Source organism: Chelonoidis abingdonii, chromosome 9, assembly GCF_003597395.2.
Source record: "Chelonoidis abingdonii isolate Lonesome George chromosome 9, CheloAbing_2.0, whole genome shotgun sequence".
In the NCBI taxonomy this organism is placed as follows: Eukaryota; Metazoa; Chordata; order Testudines; family Testudinidae; genus Chelonoidis; species Chelonoidis abingdonii.
Genome location: NC_133777.1, coordinates 76,867,942 through 76,876,458, shown reverse-complemented (window position 1 = coordinate 76,876,458; position 8,517 = coordinate 76,867,942).

The following is an 8,517-nucleotide window of genomic DNA, read 5'->3' as shown; positions in this document are numbered from 1 at the left end:
CCTGTCCCTTGAGCAGGGGTGTTTTTAGTACTATAAAGAAGGGTCGGGCAAAGTTTTATAAAGAGATCACAACTAAAGCAGGGAGAAATAAAATCTTCAATGTTGGTTTATTCTAAAATGGAGATTTTAGAATAAATATTGTGCTAAGAGGGATGACTATAACCAGATTAAAATAATCTTGGTTTGTACTGTCTCTTCAAGCAGTAAGTAAAAAAGCCAGAGGTTATGTATGTGGACAGCACGTGGGAAGAGAATTCTAGTTTTACTGTGGCTGTTTTCTTTTTTAAATTTTCACTAAATATAAATTGAAAGTTTGTCTTGCTTAACCAATCTCAGTATCTGGTTCCTACCTTTAAATTCTGAGTCCGTCACCTTCAGACACACAGGTGTTTATAGAAACCCAGTCTGTGCAGTTGTGACTGTGTGGGATGATCATCAAAATGTACAACACAGTCTGTTTATTTAATCATAAACTAAAGAGAGCTGTAGAGAGAGATGTTGTCATTTGGCTACTGATCATCAATATTGCTGCATTAGTTACTACATTATGGCTTTGTTCAAGCTTACGGTAAATTTTTTTAAATGATTTGGGCATGCAAAATTGCTTGACAAATATTTGGACTTGCAGTTTTGCTTGTGCAAATTTAGAGGCTGCTTTTAAAATTTGGCCCTTAATTCATTAAATGATCCATTTTTGTTCTCTTGAACTATATAGAGCAAGCAACCACATTCTCCAGACTGTACTGTGATACCACATGGCTGACTATTGGTTAAGCTAGTGGTGTTTTCAATATTGTGGCTGCCAACAAGTGGCCAGGTACTCAGAGTGCATGCTAGTTAACGTAGAGAAGTTGCCATCTGACGGCTTCTCTTGCTCTATGCATGGGAGAGAGAGAGACTGTCACATTACTAGAGCTAAAATAAGTTATTTCATAGCCCATAGCAGCTAAACCAAGTGACCCGCAAGGTGATCTCCTTGTGAGCCAGCTGGAAGGGGCTGGGTTTTTCTCAAATTGAAGTGTCTCTTGCATGTTACACTTGGCAGTGATTTAATATGGTCTAATGGCCCTCAACCACAGATGGAAAGAAGCAAGAATTACCGAGGTGAGACTTCTAGTCACCGAACACAAAACATAGTTGTCAAAACTAAGGGTCATAATGACTTATGTCCACATGGGAACTTGAACTCTCCCCTTTGCCTTTGTTTTGTAGCCCTTGGATTCTGTTGTCCAGGAGAATACGGCCAGAAGAGAGGAAGGGTAGTCCGGAGATTAAGGGCCTACAATTTGGGAGACCCAAGTTCAATTCCCTGCTGTCACAGACTCCCTGTGTGACCTTCAGCAAGTCACTTCACCTTGCTATGCCTTGGTTCCTCATACTTAAAATGGTGATGATAATATTTCACTACCTCGCAAGGGTGTTGTGTGGATTAAAAATTGCAGGTGCTCAGATACTATGGTAATGGGGACCAGATAAGGACCATAGGTAGGCTTTTATGGAGGGAAAACCTAAAAAAGAGGTAGATTCTGCAAGATGTTCTGATCAGGACTTGGGAGGTGACCCTGATCTGGGGGGAGAGCTCTGGCCTTGAGAGATTGACCTTGTTTCTGAGGCACATGCAGCATGAAGGGATGCATTCAAAAGAAAAGCATCAGAGCAGTGTGAGACTTAATTGGAGCAGCAGAAGTGGGCTCAGGAAAGCATCTGCTGGATCCTGTCACCAGGCCAAGCTGCTGCTTCTAGTGATCTGTGTCTCCAGTAGACAAACTGTCTCACCTCAAGACAATGGGGCACACAACTTCTTCTGAACAGAAGTTTCACCAGATGCAGGATGTTACTACATAGCCTCCCCACAAAGAGCAGTTGCTGGATGGAGCAAACAGAGCTATGGGTCGCCTGACAAACCCACCGCCTGCAGATCATCAAAGGTAGGGGAGAACTGGGATCTGTTTAGAGGAGTGGGGAAAGAGAGAATTAGGGAGCAGCAGAGAAGAGCTCCAAAAGTTAGCTAAACAGTCCACCATTTTGATACCTATCTGAGCTGAAGCACGCCTCTGAACCTTTAGGGTTAACCTAATTCTAATGCTGCTTTCAAACTTGAAGCAGAATTAACCTCAGAATCCAAGACTCACTCTGAGTCATGAATGATAAAACCCAGCCAATTGCAGAATTGTTTTGCCATCTTGCTATTCTGCTTATGAAGCCTCATGGGGGATGCCATGCCCACAGGTTTGTGTGTATGATATAGGTTTCTAAAACCCTAATGCCATTCACTCTAGATGATCTCAACCAGAATTACCTACCATAAAAGGGTAAGCTGATCCTTAATCTTTCAGCCTCGTCTGTCACATATAGCAAAAACCCTCGGCAGATGGACAGGAACAGATTCCAGCTCAGCTGGGCACCTGCAGGGCAAATGTAACACCTTGTGCTCATCTCTTCTTTATAAACTTTGGGAACTAATCTCCAGTCGCAGCATGAACGATGTGAAATTCGGGTCAGATTTTCATATGGATGTGATAAACGAGGGCATGGAGTTGGTTGGGTTTCTTGGTTTTTGCTTCATTGTTAAAACTTGTGTTACAAACCAGCTGTTGTTCCTCTTTTAATTGCTAATTATTAACTGGAAACATGTCTGTGTTAATTGCAGGACCAGAAACAATTGGAATAGAAGGCAATTAGGATTCACCTAATACAGTGTTTTGCAAAATGTGGGTTGTGCTCATGGTGGGGGTGGGGCAGTGCAAGACCACTTGGGGAGGAGGGATGCAGAATGGGGCTGTGCAGATTTCTCCCATGTTGCCTTGCTAACATGACAGGGTCCAAGCAGGTTTATATGTGATTGGTTTGATTTTCCTGAAAGGGGGTGTGGCTTTCAAAAATGCCAACCTAATCCATCCTCTGCACTAGCAGTGGGATTATCTCTCTCTCTGCCTCTCTCCTAAAGTTTTTATACCATGCTCATCAACATGACCTCTGAGCACCTTTCAGGGTTTGTTGAACATGTATAGATAAAATGAGACTAAGCAATCAAACTTTTGCATGTTTTCAAAAGTTTGCTTTCTACTCCCCTTCCTCCTCCCAACATTGCCCTTGGCTAAAAACATCCAAAATGTTGGTTTCATCCCAACACAGAATGTAATGCTTGTACATTTTATTGTCAGGATGCAAAACCTAGTGGGTGGCAACCCTCATGCAGCTCTTTGTTTTTTCTGATGCCTTTTTTCCCATCCACGAGTCTATGTATCCTCCCACTTATAGTCCTTTCTGGTTTCTATTAATAGGGCACAAAGACTACCCTAGAGCTCCTTGGTTCTTTGTTCCTCAGGAAGTTCCTTTTCTCTACTCCCTCAAATCACTGTTAAAATAAATCAAAATAGTATGACATCTATTAGGACTATATTACTGGCTGCAGGACTAATTCATCCCCTCCAGATTTAGATGCAAAAGCTGATGGGCTTACCTTTCTATGAGGAGAACCTTTTGAAAAGAATACTGCGCCCCAGGGCTGTCACAATGAGGAGCATCGGACTTCTTAGTCTCAGACTCCTGCTGTGACACCAAATATGCAGTGTGCCTTGCCCCTAGGATCCACTCTTTGTATAAGATAACAGTGCCAGCTGTATATGTACAATCACAAATGATGCTGAGTCTTAGCTGTAAATGATTGCTGATGGTATTATTGAAAATATAGTAGGGATGGCCTATGTGATCTGAGAACACTTTGCCCATTCGCCGAAGGCTGCTAAGATCCCAATTTAGCTCCAGGAAGAATAAAACATCATCCCAAGTCGGTGGTTTCCATTTAACAGGAATAATACATACTCCATGTGCAGAGGTGTTCTGGAGGACCACAAGGCTGCATGTACCTGTGATGGACAATGTAAGCTCTGGAAAGCCACTGTTCTCAGACCTAGCTTCTGTAGTCATTGTACCTGCTTAGTTAACTTTCCCTATCCCTTGATATGGTCTAGCCAGGAGGATGTCGCAGGTGGGAAAGCAAGTATAAACCTTGTGTTGCTGTAACTTCCCCACCTCAGGATTAGAATCTGGGACCTTCCAGACAATGCCCAGACCTCTGGCTTTGAGGTAAAGATGAGTTTGAGAAATGTGAACTGTTTAACGCTGAAATTTACCCCTATTCTAAGGAGGGGGATGTAATGGGAAGGTGAAGTGAAGGGGAGCACATGGGTCTGGACTACAGCATGCAGGAGGGGCCATTGGGAACCTATGGGGTATGTACTGAGGACCCAAGATTGCCTTAATTCGGCTTTAGTACCTAGTCTGAATGGAAACAGCTTCTCCTTCAGACTTCCCCAGCTTTTCATATTACTGTGTGTTATGCCAAGTTACATGTCTCTGGAAACCCATCAGCCTGTCCTTTGTTTATTTATTAATTACATTGTCCCATCTAAAAGGCACAGCCAGCCTGTGGCACTCGTGGTCTCAGAGTCAAATGCTATGGCTGGATTTGAACATCAAAGTCTAAATCACTTTGTGGTGGCTAATAATGTGTATTGCTAGTGATTCATGCAAGGATAAGGGTTACCCAATGTCAGGCTTGAGATGAGTGGAAGTGGGCCTGTACCAAGCATTGGGGTCCAAACACCTCAAATCAGAGCCAGAATAAGGCAATCCAGGTCTCCAGGCACACCACTATTTAGATCCCCCTATAGCCTTGGCCCAGTGCTGAGGTAGGATGACCACCCATTCCTAATTGGACAGGACAGTCCTGAAATGTACATTTCAAGTCCTGGTCCTGGGCTGAATGTCTCCGGGATAGCATTTGTCCCAGACTCCCTGTGGTACTGCTTTGTTTCTCCCCAAGGCTCAGGGTCGGTGCCAGCTTCTTTGTGGTGGTGGGGGGAGGCAGGGAGCTGAGGTAAGCCTTCACCCTCCCTTGCCATGAGGCCCTGGCCCATGCTGCTCCTCTTTCCCCCGAGATCTTATCCCCTGGCCAGGATGGAAGCCTGGTCTGGGCAGTAGTAAGAGCTGCTCAGGGAGCCTGGGCAGCTGTGGGGAGCCCTGGACCCTCCACCTGCCCTGGGTGGAATGCACAGGAGGCAGGAACATGGGCTGGAGGCTGATTTGTGGCATTCCAGCTCCCTACCCCAGGACAGGTGGAGAGCTTGGAGCTCCTCACTGTGACTTGGGCTCCCTGGATGGCTCTTACCATAGCCTGGCTCTGAATTCCGGCCTGGCCAGAGGGCAGGGCTTCAGGGAGTGGGGTCACAGAGGGGGCAGGGCTCCTATATGTATTCCATTTTTGCATTTGAAAAGGTGATCACCTTATGCTAAGGTCCTACTTCACAGCTGCAGGAGTCATTGCACAGAAGCCACTTTGGGCAGCCTAAAATTAATAGATTTTCAAGCAAAAAGGATCCGTTATGATGGTCTGATATGACCGCCTATGTCTTGCCCCTTCCTGGATACCACTCGCTGCCTTTAGATGTTTGGGGTCTACCCAGGAGAAGGAGCCCCCACCAACCTGAGGACTCAATATGTGTGTAGGCCCCTGCTCACACTACTCTATCAGAGTCATGGCAGGATGATAGCTGTGAGTTTTCCACAGTAGGGCAGCATCAATGGCGGCCTCTCTGGTGTAGTGGGTGTCAGTTAATGAGTCATTATGATGAACGGGGTAGATCTAACTCATTAGAACTATTATTTCAAACTTTTTGCAGAGTCAGGCAGAAAATACTGCATTGTGTCATGTTTTTAATCATTATGTTCATAACCATGAAGGCTGGAGACATAATTCTTTTTTAAAATGAAAGCAGAATTTCTGAAGATGACACATGACTCCAGGAGCTGGGGACATAAGTCATGGACCAATGGTGCCCTAGCCTTACTCATGCCTTTCTCCAGTCCTTGGGGAAATTTGGATCCGGATCCAAATTTTGCAGCTGGCCCACTCCTCTATACTAGGCTAAAACAAAACCCCAGATCCAAAGACTCTTGAATTTAAAAGATGTTTGCGCTTTGCTTCTTAGGTCTGTCCCTAAAACTGACCACTGCGGGGATCAGGAATTTCCTCCAAGTATGGCATTCCACAGTTGGCTAGGTGCATTATGGGTGTTTCTTTTTTGCCTTGTTCTGAAGCTAGAGGCAGATTTTGTGGGCTGATAGTTGGTACCAGTGGGGAAAATCCTGTGTTCTGGCCCACAAAGTCATTCTTACTAGTGCTCTGTGTTGCTCCCATAGCTTTCCCCCTTATACTGTATATCACTGTGTTACTATGCAATGGATTATGCAGCTGTCAGCTCAAAGGCACATACTCACAGAAGACTACACACATAACTGGGTGCACGCATCTTCTTGATGTTGTCATTAATGGAAGTTATGTGAATAATAACCCCATTCCCCACATCCCACAATGAAAATGTACCTCAAAGGGCCTAGAACATATATATTTGGAATCTTCAAATCTTTGTCATGTTCGGGAACCAGTAAAAGTTTAGAATCATTTAGCACATCTCTGCAGCTAATGTGATTTTTTTTTTTTTAAAGTTCACTAAACTATTGTGATAGCGGCTACAAGTTATCCTCCCATGACTTCAAGACTGTTTAGCTCCAGGCTTAGTATGGTCCCTGCTATTTAAACTAAACATAGAAAGCCTTGGATAACCTGACTCGACTCTACTAGTGATGTATAGTACTATGCTGTGTCCCGCTATTTTAATTATGAACCCTCTACTTTCTTACATGAAAATACCGTGTGTGTCTAAGAGTGAGAGAGAGAGATCAGTGATAAGCCTGACTGCAGTTGCTGTCTTCTGTACCGATGGGGAGAAAATGACCACTTTCTACAGAAAATTCCACCTACTAATTACTTTAATTGAATTATCTTCCTGAATGTGAATGAGAAATTTTGGGAGGAGGAGGGTGAAGTTGGAACTAATTGGACTCATGCATTCCTTTCTTCTCTTTCTATGTATTTTAATACTGTGATGAGTGCCCATCACTCACCTTATCTAATGGTGTTTCTGTGAGGCTTGTAATAGCTTCCAGTCAACCCACAGTGAGTGGACTTTTCTTCCACTGTCAGTCCAGTTTGGATTAGTCTCCCTTCTCTCTTCCGAACACCCAACAGCCTGTCTTTGTTTATGGATATCTGGCATCTTGTGATTTCTGCTATGGATGTGTGATCTTGTCAAATAGTTCAAGAGTCTTGACTTCATTGGGGTTAGAAGGTAGGAGAGGAGAAGGGTAGTTTGTATGATCCTTCTACTTGGTGACTCTGAGAAGTCCTGATGTAATATAATTAAATAATCAGGGTTTTTTGGGTCCTGGGTAGACTGAGTGGCCTATTGGGAGTGGAGAGTCAGGAAATCTATTTGGAATAGGGGATTGTTGAGGACAGTAAGTTGGAAGGAGTTAAGGGTTGGGGAAGAGGAAGGTAAATTCAGATGGAACAGAGGACGAGGAGAGGAATAACAAAGAGGAGTAGGATTTTCTCATTTGTGTTTTTATTAGAGCAGCTCAATATGAATTGGGCAGTCCCATTAGCTTGCAATACCTGAGTCTCAAGATTATTTTCAGGGTCCATACAGAATTATCACGCCATGTCAGAGCAATGGACAGGGCACATAATTACAGGTGATAATGCTAGGGGAGATCTCAAAAAGTTGCTAGCGTCCTGCTCCTTTAAATGTCCTTCTTGTTTAGAGGAAAAAAGTATTGTTTCTACAGGAAATCCAAAGTTATTCAGTGGAAATCTCTGACATGACAGGACAAGTGATAAAGGATTGTATCTAAGATCTGAGTGTTTGGCACTTAGGTTCAGAGGTCTGGTGCACCTTTCAAACTCCTCCCAGCTGGAGGGATGTGGAGGAATGTGCAACACCTGAAGCAAGGTCTCTGGAGGAGAGAGTGCCTTGCACAGTTCAGCTCAGAGTCCAGTGACTCTCAAATGCCACTGATGTGCTCTGAAGGGAAAATCCCCAGGCTCTCGAATGAAAGAGTCTTTGGCTGGGGAGAAAGTTGATATTCACAGAGGTGACTGTAAACTAGGCACAGCACCTGTGCTCATCACTATTGTTAGTCTAATGAATCTGGACTGAGAAAGAATAGTATTAGTTGAAACAAACTAACAGTGCCTTAACGATGCCTTTAAAATGGCACCTAACCTGTACTTTTATTTGAAACAAAACTAGGTATTCCTTCAGGGCCAGATTCAGATTCCTATACTCACCATGAGCAGTACCTTAGTCCTAGATAGTCCCAGTGAAATCAAAGGGACCAAGCAGGGAGCAAGGCAGTAGCTGGGGTGAGCAAGGTTAGTGAATCTTTCCCTTTCTAAATGGAGGTTCCTACTTGTGAGGGTAGGAGGAGCTCAGTAACAGTCAACCACTATTATATCTGAGCCAAAAAGTGAGCCACTTGTGCATACACTACCACGCTTCATCAAAGCACAGGATGAAGCTATGGAGGTGTCAAGTACATTGAGTAAATAAAAACATCCATGGGTTATGCCAAAAATCCGAACTTTAAAGCAGGGATTGGCAACCTCTGGCC